The sequence below is a fragment of the Protopterus annectens genome, chromosome 3.part0 (genome assembly GCF_019279795.1).
Source record: "Protopterus annectens isolate FY-2018-M chromosome 3.part0, PAN1.0, whole genome shotgun sequence".
NCBI lineage: Eukaryota > Metazoa > Chordata > Ceratodontiformes > Protopteridae > Protopterus > Protopterus annectens.
Genome location: NC_056731.1, coordinates 1,792,574,885 through 1,792,588,063, shown reverse-complemented (window position 1 = coordinate 1,792,588,063; position 13,179 = coordinate 1,792,574,885).

Here is a 13,179-nt window from a genome sequence, read left to right as displayed (position 1 = left end):
TGCAGAAGCATAAGTTAATCTACATGCATGTAAAAGAAAACTGTAAAGCTGATTTAAAATTTGAAGTGTGCAATGCTACAGTACTAAGTTGAAGTACAGAGGGAGAGAGGAATAATGTTGGCACTCAATTTGTCAGCCAGTATGTTGGCAATATCTGTTGGCTCAGTATAGGAGGTACCATTTTGCAGAAACTCAGAGTAAACCTGGACATTGCCATGGAGATTCCTCGTATAACTATTGAAGTCTTTGTGGTTGTTTTTGTGTCTGCCGCAACTCTGTCTTCATAGCTGGCTTTAGAGATTTTGATGAGAGATCTCAAATCTTTGTTGAGGCTAATAAGGGAGTTTTTCCGGTCTTGGGACTTCACCTTTTTTTTGCAACAGTTTCTTCCTTCTGTTGTAGAGTTTATTAATGGCAGGGGACCACCAGATTGGCTTCCTTTTTTTGGAGGAGAGCACCTTGGTTCTGTTGGGTATGGCTAGCTCTATGCATTTATGTACGTGTTCGTACAGTGCATTGGTGTATGATTTGGCAGTCATGCATCTATTTTCCATGACATGGGTGCTGTGAAGTTAGCCATCTCTGTTTTTAAGAGCCCAAAGTCAGCTCTGAAGAAGTTTTTCATGGTGGGTACCTTTGCCGGGGGGGGGGGGTGAGATGTGGATTTCCATGGTGATTAGTTTGTGTTTGGATCTAACCAGGGAGGAACTGAATATTGGTGTAGAGCAACGGTTGCCTATGTTAGCAATAACCAGGTCAAGGACGTTGCTTCCTTTAGTGGGGGTAAGAATGAGCTGGTCCAGGGCACTGGAATGGATGAATTCCAGGAAGCATTGGACCAGTGTATTGGTGCATGAGCAGTTTTCCCAGTTGATGGAGGGATAGTTGAAGTCACCTAGTATGAGAGTGTTGTGTTGGACCCTAACAGTTTCCAGGGTGCTTAGGACTGTGGAGTGAGAGTCTTGGGGCATGGTTGTGGACCTATAGCAGGCTACGACCTGAATTGCCGTCTTACCCAATGTTAGTTGTACCTGAAGTATCTCAGATGCATTATGCTGAGCTACTAGTCTGGAGGTGTGCATATCCTTTATGAATATGGAGACACCACTGCCTTTGGAGCTTTGGTCCATGTTCTGGGGTCGAAATGTGTGGAATGAGTTAATAGTCTGGTAGTACAGTGGTGCTTTTGCTGCTTTAAACCAGGTCTCCATTACAGCACAAATGTCAATGTTCTCCATTTTGAGCAGTGCTTCGAGCAACTGCATCTTGAGATTTAGACTTCTAGCACTGAGCAGCATGACCCTCAGACGGCATTTATTTATAGCTTTTACAGTGGTAATTTTGTCTTTGGAATATTGCCTAAAAAAGGCACTATAGTGGTGGCAAGAACTTTAGCCAGTATCCGGAAACCCAGGGGTGACAGATGCAGGCCATCTCTGACAAAGTATTGAGGTCTGCCAATCATGCCATCCCAAGCAGACATACACTGGATTCCCATAGAATGAGAAAATCATTATACTGCAAATGGCAGGCCACTGTGGGACTGCATGTACATTACACATACACAGCAGCTTCTTTTGAGATCCATAGGTTAGTACTAGGCTAACTGCCCTTATAGAGCATTTTAAGCCTAGCCGATTACACCATGTGAGAATCAAACACTACACCTTATGTTTGTAAGGTAAATACCTTAACCATTATGCCAACTTCCCAATAATTATGTTAAATAAAATGATTAGTGGAGCATTTTGTTGAATTTTGTTTGGATGTCTTCTCATGACTTGGGGGGGGGGGACAAAAGAATAAACTATGTTGTAGTGCTGGTTGGAACTGCCCCAATAACAACATCCAGGGCAGTAGTCAAATTATCAGTCATTTCTGACAGTAGTATAGTATAACATGTAATATATTGTTGAAAAGACAGCATGTTATACCTGACATTCTTTTAAACATAGGTATTCTGAAGAAAGTGATAACGTCACCTAATCTGTTTAAAAGAAATGTGGTTGATAACATACTAATCTAAGCATCATATAAATTAAAATTCTTAGCATTCCCTTTTGTCTGTCAAAAACCTGTACACATTATCAAAAGAATTACAGAACTAACAAAAAAGAGGGTTTCATTGGTATTTAAAGCTAATAGACATGATTGAGAAGCTCAACCACTTTACCCAGTACTGAAGAGAGTCTAGCAATGCTCCCCACACCATTTAGTAGACTTGTTCCACATATTCCTGGTGAAAATTTGCAATTATTCATTCAATCATCCAAACTAGTTTTGAAGACTGCTAGAAATGACTCTGCTTGATAAGTAAGACCAGCCTATTCCAGAAAAAAAAATGGTTACATCGAGCTAGTCTCTGTCATGCCATATGGTGGTGTTGATGTCTTGGAGAAGGTTTAGGTCTCTGGAGTATAAGCTTGATTTATCACTTGTTCTGTTTATGTGAATGAGTTCAAAGAGTCCACGGTCATTCACAACACAGAAGGCTAAGCAGAGATCATAACACAGGAGTCTGTATGACACTGACTAGAAGGCCAGAGCTTTTAGTCTAACAGAGCATCTAAGGGTACTGAGACCTGAGATCTTCTTGGTAAGGAAACACTGTGGTCTCCAAGCTGGTTTAGGTACTTAATGACATACATGCAGATGTGTGTATTATAGTGCATATTATATTCAATTATGGACCTAATAAAAGATGAATGAATTGGGACTATAAATTCTTTGCATCTTGAGGTGTAGCCATGAAGGATAAGAGGCATAAGGTATAAGGATTTTCTGACCATCGCAAAGACATCATGGTCAAAGCAGAGACTGCCATCAGCATACATGCCCAAGTTCTTGGTGACTGTGGAAAATTTAAGTGGAGTGCTATCTATATATGATAAGCAGTAGTGATGCTAGATTTTTCCAGAGGTAACTTTGTTGCATCTCTGGCTGTTGAGGATAAGCCCATGGTTAATATACCAAGCATTTATTTGGGCCAGACCTTGGTGGAAAATGTGAGTATTCGAATGGGATTAAATAACCACCCCTACTTTGCAATAGTCATAAACTTGGTTATCCATAGTCCCTTAATATTGACTTTTATGTCACGAAATATAGACAAAAGAAGAGGGGACCCAGGAAAATGTCTTATGAGACACTACTGGTGGCATTTCCCAGTCTAGAGAAAATATTTCTAACCTTAACAGTATGGGTTTTGTCAGATAGCGAATTACCAAACCAGAAAACGTTGTCTGGGGGACACAAGAATACTGTTCAAAATCCAGTCGTTTATAAAGAAAAACCTCTAAAATAAGAAAGAAAGAAAACATGACTGAGGAAAGCTAAAACACACGCATTTTATCATTAGTGCCACCCACTTAAGAACTTTAGTCCCACAAACAATGGACTTCTTCAGAACTGAGTACTTATCAGTTTGCAACCAATTTAAAACTGCTCAATCAAATCATGTGCCCCTAAAACACATTCTTAAGTGATTAAACACCTATATCCCAATGCACAAAGTAAAATAATCATGTTTGTTACAAAAGTATTCAAAAACATGTTGTGATCACATTTATTTATAACAAGTACTTATGTTCTCAGAAAAGGGAATAATGCTTCATCTAATCTCTCTTCTTATTTTCTGTCTGTACCTTCAGCACACTTTTTATATATGAATGTTTGTTTAGTTGTGGTGCATGACCAATATTAAATTTTATTTGCCACCTTAATTTATTGATCCCCAGTATATTATTAGGGTCATCACCAGTACCATCATCAAGAAGATTATCTATTACAAAAAAAAATGAAAATTTCCTAAAGGTGTAGCATGAAAGAGAATTTTTGCCTAAGACATTTGCACAATTCTTGTGTTTGATTGTAAAAATATGTTCATTAATCTGTTTGCTGAGTTTTCTTAACTACTTTAGAAACTATTACAAGATTCACATAAAGCACAATATACCAGTCCCCCTACATCACAAAAATGTTTATTTTTGAGGGCGTACATCTCACTCTTTAATAACCAATGCTGTCTCTCAGTAATGTATTTATACCACTTATATTTTTTACATTTATAGGTAAGCGGAACAAAAGAATAATCCACTACTGTGGATCCTTTTGTCCTATCGTTATTTCAGCATATCTTTAATACTCGACCCATCCTTCTTATCAATAAAACAGGAAGTCCTTCAAATATTCTGTAGCAAACGCAGGTGCCCATAAAGCACCTTCCAGTTTTCTATAACTATAATAATTTATGACATACTGTCAATCCTATAAGTCACTGCAGAAGAACTAATGAAATAATGGCCCTTTACAATCATTACGACTTGCATCACCCATTATATATAAACATATGGCAGTTGGTGTACAAGGCTGCAAGTTGTAGTTCTTAAGGTACAGAGTTTGACTTACTCAGCCATCATTTGCCTATTGTGTGACTATGAGCAAGTCAATTAACCAGGCATTTCTCCTGGGTTGTCCCTGAAAAGAGACTGTGTGTCCAGTTGATATACCTGGTTAAAAATGGATATTATTATTGTTGTTGTTGTTGTTAATCAAATTCATTCAGAAACAGGGCTTAAACTCCCCTATGTTAATTTTAACTTCATCAAAAATATTATTCAGATGATCCATTTTGTATCACCTTTCCAAAACAATGGATTTTAAAATATACAAATTTTCAAAAATACTCGTCATTCTCTGCAGTCATCCTAGAAACTCTAATAGTTTGGATTCTAATTACATTCTTTTTATATGCATTGGATGTCCACTAGAAGCATATATCTAATTATTAACATAGGCTGGCCTTCTGTAGGCATTTGATTTTAATTTATTTTCTTTTTCACATCAAATGTAATATCCATATCCAGAAATTTTACATTGTGTTTATCCATAACATAAGAAATATGCACAAATATCAATACCAGTCACTATAAATTTGTCTGCAACATTCTTCAAGAAGGCAAGTCATCAGTAAAGTGGGCTTCCAATTGTTTGTCTTGTTCGTCTTTTCGGCTTTTCCTAGTTAGGGTTCGCCGGTCCGCTAATGATTGGTAGTATATTTTTATGGTGCCAAGTTGCCAGCCCAATGCCCAACCTTCAGAAAAGGCACGCCCATTCACGCATGTCTTTCGGATGCTACTCGACCGTGGGGAGGACATGCAGACTCCACACAAAAGGCACTCCAGCCGAGAATTGAACAGGAGAACCTCTCGCTGTGAGGCAACAACGCTACTGCTGTACCATCGACAGACTTAAAAAAAGTCAACCATATATAACTAAGTCCTTTCCTACTCATTCATGACTACGTTTTTAAAATTAGAAGCAATGTTTGCCCAATCACCCTAGCCCTTAGTTGTTTAAATATATTTCATTGAGCACAACATGTTTACGAGGTAAGGTCCAGATAAGCACTGTGGACTTTACTACCCTTACCCATGGCCTCAGTAACCCTATCAAAGAACTCAACCAAGCTGAGCAGGCATGATCTGAATTTTACAAATCTGAAAAGGTTTGTTTGCAAGGATACAAATTTACCTATACCATTGCTTACTAGTTCAGCTATAATACATTCCAGAGTATTGCAAATAATACTAAGGAGATTTATAGGCCTGTAATTTCCATGGTCAGCAGAGAGACCGTGTTTGCAATTCTCCAAGCCTCAGTGACATAGCCAATAGAGAAAGAGACTCAGAGAGAGTTGATGGAGGGGTTTTGCTAGGTGGGACTTTTTAGTTCTCAGGAAAATATCGATGGATATTCGCAGTACCCAAGAAAATAATGTCTTTAATTTTGGAAAGTGCCAAAAGGAGTTGGTCCAAATTTATCCCAGGAAGGCAGTGGGATGTGCGTTAAGTTGGAAGAGACTTTGTTCAGAGGGGAATTACTTATCAGCTGTTAGTAGAACAAGAACAAATAAACACATATAATGTAATAAGTACATAAAGGAAAAGTTTGCACCTCATAAATGAAAGTCAGATATCATGCTGGCTTCACCTATGTTAATTTGAATAAGTATACATGTTATGCTATGTTGATTTTCCTTGCAAACTATCATAAAAATGTGGAAAATATAAGGGGCAAACCCATGTGGGTATAAACCCTTTCATGACTGACTTCTGCACAGCTGTGCTGTGTCTCCTTATAGCAAGAGGTTCACTGGTTTGATTCTCGGCTGGGATGCCTTATGTGCAGAGTCTGCAAGTCCTCCCTGCATTTGCATGGGTTTCCTCTGGGTGCTCCTGTTTCATGTCCCGACTTCCTCCCACATTCCAAAGAGATGCGTCTGGAGTGTTTCTCCCCAGGCTTCCACTAAAAATGGGCTCTGTCCCAGTTGGATTTTCCTAGTAAACAAATGTTAAATAATTAAATAAAATAAAACTTATATATACCAACTCCATAGTTATTCCCAATTGGGGAAAAAACACATAGCGATCTTGCACAAACATCAAGAGTGTTGTAAGACATTAAACCGTGGCCCCACCTGCTTGAGTTGGTGGTAGCTCATGTGGATGTAAAAGAACCCATAGCACCTATGAAAAAAAAGCAGAGGTCCATTATTTATATACATAAAAGAAGAACTCTTATTTACAGCATATTTACATATTTATAAATGTGTCTACTTCAAATAAACAGAAAGCCACATACCCAAATCTCTAAATGTCAAGATGAATTTGCCAAAACTGTACTTGAATAAACACTCGGATCACCGGTAAGGAACTCCAGGTAACTAACTGCTTGTGCAGCACCACAAAAAACACAAACCAAACCAAATTTAACCCACTCTTGTAGGGTCGTTGTCCTCCGCACACCCCCTACATAAATATACCATCTCTGAGATTGCACTGCAGTGGAGAAAGGGGCAAAATTTACCATGGTGGCCAAGTGGTTGGTTTTCCAAGGTAACAGTCTGGTGATCCGAGTGTTCATTCAAGTCAGAACCCAAGAAGCAATAAAACTCAGTAAATTTCTTCCACAATTTACAGAGGGTGATAATTTTAATAGTTTTGTTCATATGTTTGAAAGGGTATGTAAACAGTATAATGTTGATCAAGGCCTCTGGGTATGGTTCCTGACCCCCCTTACTCCATGGTAAAGCTGCAACTGCTGTTTCTAAATTGTCTGCTATTGATTGTTTAGACTATAACAAAGTAAAGAAATGTTTATGAGAGTGTTTAAAGTTAACACTTGAAGCTTATAGAAAAAAGTTCTGTTAGCATAGACACAAGGCAGATAAAAGTGTGTGATTATATTGTTGATTTAAGCACTTATTTTCATAGGTGAGTGAGTGTGTGTTAGGTAACCACTTGTTAAGGGCTGGCAGACCTTTTGGTGAGAGAACAAGCCCTTAGCACTTTGCCTGAGGACATAAGAATTTGGTTTGCAGATAGGGAATGCAACACCACAGATGAACTGGGGAACAGGCCACTGCTAAGAGAGACACAGCCTCTGACCTTACCATTGTGAAGCCTGCAATGGTTAAAGAGGAGTAGTACTTTCTTGGACAGTCTATGTCAGTCAGAGCTTTAAGAGGGACCTCATTCCAAACATCTTTGGCTAGGGTTCACCTTGCATGGGAGGGTGGAAAAGGAAGCAGGTAAGTAGATGTGTTTGAGGATATCCCTGCAGATGTCCTGATAAGGAATGATTTTGATAATACAGTACCTTGTTGTGTATATGCTGTTACATGCAATTGACAGGCATGTGGGTCTGGTAGCCTTGGAGGACCCACACAGACCAAACATTTGAAGCCAGGACTGGTGAGGTGGCTAGTTCATGGAGTGAGCTACCCTCTAGCAGTGAGACTGAAGGTGAGCCACAGCTGCTGGTGAGTACTGATGTTCCCTTGAACAAAGGGACTGCAAGGATAGTGGAGAGTAGTAGTACCCAGGCTGACAGTGAGGCACTGCTGTCAGAGGATACCAGACTTCTTGTGGAAGGGGTGCTGGGAAGGGTTACAAAGAGAAAGAGTTGAAACTGGCTCAGCTCTCAGAACCTACATTACAAGGCTTGATGGAGGTAGCTAGGGAGGCATCTGATTCTCAATGAAAAGTGGATTCCGGATACTGGAACAAATGGTTACTGTATAGAGAATGGACCCCTCTATGAGGGCTAGAGGGTGAGAGAGTACAGCAGTTGATAATGCCCAGAGCCTACTGTCTGGCACTTCTAGCCGTAGTCCATGACATTCCCACTGCAGGTCATATGGGCATAAAGCATACCAAGAGATGCACTATGCAGAACTTTTACTGGTCCTGGATTGCAAGGGATGTAACAGGGTACTGCCGGACCTGAGAGCAGTGCCAAAAATAGGCAAGGCAGGAGACAAGGTCAGACCTCCTTTGGTGCCTTTGCCTGTGATTGAGAAGCTATTTTAGAGAGTAGCTATGGATATTGTGAGGCCTCTGAGTATCCAAGTTCCACAGGAAAGAACTATATCCTAGTGGTAATAGATTACGCTACCAGATACCCTGAAGTGGTAGCCTTGTCCGACATTGAGGCAGAAAAGGTGTCAAATGTTTTGTTAGAGGTTTTCAGCAGGGCAGGTTTCCCAAAGAAATACTGACTAACAGAGGTGCCAATTTCATGTCCGACCTGATGGCTTGTCTGTGGAAGCACTATGGGGTGAAGCACCTAAAGACCACCCCCTATCATCCCCAGACTAATGGCCTTGTAAAGAGGTTAAACTGTACAGTAAAAACCATGCTACAGGCATTTGCAGACCAGTTTAAGAGAGAGTGGGACAACTATTTGCCCCTTCTGCTGTTTGCTTTCAGAGAGGTACCCCAGGAATCCACATATTTTTCACCCTTTGAGTTGCTGTATGGGCATCGGGTAAGGGGACCTCTAGATTTAATTCACGATGAGTGGGAGGGCGAGTGTGAATCTCCCCAAGGGGTCTGTTCTGACATATGTCCTAAACCTCAGGACAAGAGTCAGGGAACTCATGGGCTTGGCCCAGGAGAACTGGCAGAAGCCCAACAGCAGAAAAAGGTGTGGTATGACAGGAATGAAAGAGCCAGAGAGTATGCTGTGGGGCAGCAGGTTACGGTTCTCATTCCTGTCAGACACAATAACAACTCTGGAATTTTTAGGAATTATTCCATGGCAAACTTCCTACTTTTATGTGACAACTTGGCAAAATGTGAAGCCCACCCCAACCCAAGCAACCCATCTGACTATGTGAAGTCATGCACAAAATCCCTTTACAATCATGTATACAGCTGCAGAGAGGCAGCAGTAACCACCCAAAGTAAGCATGAAAGAAACTCAAAAAACAAGCAACTCTTGTGGAATCTTAGCATTGGTTATACAACAGGAAGAACATCATGTCCAAAACTAGGAAGTGGAACACCAAGCAAGGTAAGAACATCCTAATCAAACTAAACAAGTAACTCAGGGGAGCAATTAAGTCTACGAAAGCAATGTCTGAGGTAAAGTAGCCATCTTTGGCATACCTCTCAACTGTCCAGACTTTTGCAGAATCCTCAGATTTTTGCCTCATATTCTTGGTCTTTTCCTCATAAAATTTGTGGTTTTCTGGCAAATCACAGAGAATTGAAGTCAGTATATAATGACATACATTTTAGTTTTAGACTTTGTGGCCTTCATAAAGTGTATGCTAACAAACATTCTGTTACTCCAGTAACCTTCTAAGTTTATAGGAGCAATATTTAAAAGCTGCCCTTATTTTTGGGCCATTGTCCCCCCATTATTTTAGGTTTTGTCCAGATTTCTTGTTCTAAGAGGTTGAGAGGTATGGTCCCAAGTTAAGGACAGTCATAAGGCATTGTTTAGCTATGTCCACAACCTCAAAGGCAATGCACAAATATGTGCCAAACTAGTTGTAAATGGAGCCAATTATTCTGACCAGGAGGATATAGCAAATCTACTGGCCAATAAATACAACTCCAGTTTAAGTCACTCTTACCCCAAGATACCACTTAAGAATCCCCCTCAATGATAAATCCCTCAACTATACTAGGGATCAGGTCCTCAAAGTTATCTCCAAGGCCAACAATACTGCATTGAATGGATCTGATAATATCCCTGGATGCTTTCTTATTAACATGAAGCATGACCTACCAGGCCATCTAAAAACATTATTTAACCATAACCTCTGAACAAGCTTAATGCCAAATGAATAGAGGACTGCAACCATTATCTCTCTGCACAAGGACAGGCCATTCACAGAACTGGAAATATATCAACCTAGAAGTGTGACTAGTCTTGTATGTAAAGCCATGGAAAGAATAATAATGAATTTGATAGATGATTTCACAGGAAATCTATAGACACTTGAGTCAGCTCAGCTTGATTTGGTCAAGGTCAGATTATGCCTACTCATCTGGGTGGATTTCTTTGAGAAGTTCACCAAAGCAATGGATGATGGCAAAATGGTGTACACTGCCTACCTTGACCTGTACAAGGCATTTAACACAATAAACTAAGTGGCAAACCACACCAGCCAGGTAAAGGGAATAAAACACAAGTTTAATGGACGAAATGATTAAAAAGTATATGAATGGTTCTGATGAAGTCTGATATTTAACAAACAAAAGTCCTTAGCTTCATATACTTTTTTAATTTTGTCCATTAAGGTTGTGTTTTATTCCCTCTACCCAGCTGGTGTAGTTTGCAACTTGGTTTTTGGTTCCAGGTTCTTAGCTTCTAGTTTTATCTATATTTGACACAATACCCCTCTTGGGCATTACAGACAAACTCACTAAATTAGGTATGAACCCCTATGGCACTCACTGGCTAGCCAGCTGGCTCACAAATAGGACACAGGAAGTCAGGATAGGGAAGTCTAATTCCACAAAGAGGCCAGTAACCAGTGGAGTCTCACAGGCTTTTTGACATCTACCTCTCTGAAGCCAAGGCTAACATCAAAAACCTCTGGCTGACCAAGTTCACAGATGATTGCAAACTAGGTGCAGTCATTGAATCCCCTCCAAGGCACAAATGCCCATCAGAAATGGCCTGACACTAATAATTGGTGCCATAGTTATGGTCTCAAACTCAAAGCCAAGAAGTGCATAAGTTTTTTTTTTTTTTTTGAAACCACAAATTACAACATTGATAATACACCATTAAGAGTAGATTCAGTGGTCAGGGATTTGGGAATGCATGCAGACAGTGACTTGACCTTTGACCATCATGTATTATTATTGTAGTAAGGATGTCTTTCCATGTTGTGCAATTTATAAGCAAAGGTATAGGTCCAAAGATGTTATTGTTCCATTGTACTCGGCCTTCATTAATTAGACCATTATAGAATACAATTCTACTTCAGTATGTGTCTGATGAGGTGCATGCAACAACTGGCATGTTCACAGAGGTTCCTCAGAAAAAGAATACATGGGGTAGGCAACATGTCCTGTGCAGACTACCTTAAAGCCTTATCCATATACTGTTGTCTCCTACAGGTTGCTGAGAGATGATCTGTGTTTGGCTTATAAAGCATCTTCCAGTCCAGCATTAATAGACTTGTTGCATATTCACAAAACAAATAGGATCATATACACCCAATCTAGGGACCTAAACCTCATCTGCAACATAAATAATACAAGCTGCAGGGGCATGTATGTGTCTCAGAAAGGGCATCTTCCCAGAAACAGGCTTCTCATCCACATGAAGTAAAGTTTTTCCCTGCATCCTTTCAAATGCATCTTGGATCTGTGGGTAGAAAAATGTAAATTTACTCCTGGAATGGCAACTGTGTCTCTATTGGAGAGAGGTATGCTCAACTGCCCATGTTCAAGTTATATATACCCCAACAAAAATATATGGGACCAAAACCGGGATGATATTTTTGGAAAACATGACTAGGCTTAAAAAGACCTGTTAGGCCTAATAATCCCCTATGAACCTATGAAAAGTATATACCAAAAGTGAGGGTGTGTTGAATACAAGGCCAGAAACTGATCTCTGAGGCATTTAATTAGGATTTTAGCGTGGGCATTGTCGGTCTTACTTCTGTTGTATAGATGACAAACAGGTGGGGTATTTCATTTACATGCTTTATTACATAGAAACACATCAGGATGAATAGCAGCAGTACAAAATATAAATGAACTGATTAACAGACAGACTACAAAGACATACATTCTTACATCTCAACAGCTTACTACAAAATGGCAGTCAGGCTCGCACGTGCTCAGTTTTTATACCCTTTTGCAAGCCCCTAGAAAGCTTCTTAAAGCTGTATACACATATTGATCTATGTCCTTCCTCTTAAATAGAGTGCCTTCAATGAAACAATATTGGAATAAGACATGCAATAATATAGACATTAAAAACAAACACAATGTTCATGTTCAAGTTGCCGTGTATCTGTAACATGGTCTGGAAATACGACCTGATCTAGTAATATAGTAATCAGAATTTGTTTTAGCTACAGGGACAGTCTTCAGTGAACAACTCATATCAGGACCTTCGGGATTCATTTCAGGAACAGGAATATTTACTGGAAGGTCCTCTGGAACTGGAACGCTGGACAACTCACTCTGAGATAAAGAGTGTTTCTCACAGGCTAAGTGCTGTGGTACAGGCTCAAACATTGACATCAAATATTTTTGATTCTGCCTAAACTCTACTCCTTGTTGTTCCACAATAAACAATCTTGGCTCTGGACAAATACTCTTCATGACTCCAATCCGATCATGACCTTTACACGTTTGCATTCTCACTGTCTCTCCTTCACGTAATGGATTGAGCGGTTTGCTCGATTTATCATGATACTTCTAGGATAGGCATTTCTTTAACAGTTGGGCTTTCAGTGATCTGTTATTCTTAGCAGTTGTCACCAATAAACTACTACTGATTGATAATGTAGCTCTGGTTTGTCTCGACAGAAGCCTCTGAGCAGGTGAACCAAAATATTTATCACCCGAAATATTTCTGAGATTCAAGAGATTCAGGAAAACATCACTATTGTCTCATTTCAACTTCACAAGTAACTGTTTCGCACTTTGAACTGTACATTCTGCCAAACCATTTGACTGCAGGTACTCAGGGCTACTCGTAACATGGATATAGTCCCACTCTACAGTAAATCTTTTGAATTGTTGCTAAGTAAATTGTGTATCTTTGTCAGAAATAACTTTGTAAGAGCTACCATAGACTGCAAAATGACGCTTCCTCTAAATAATGACAGTATTGAATGCTAGGTTAGGAAGTAGG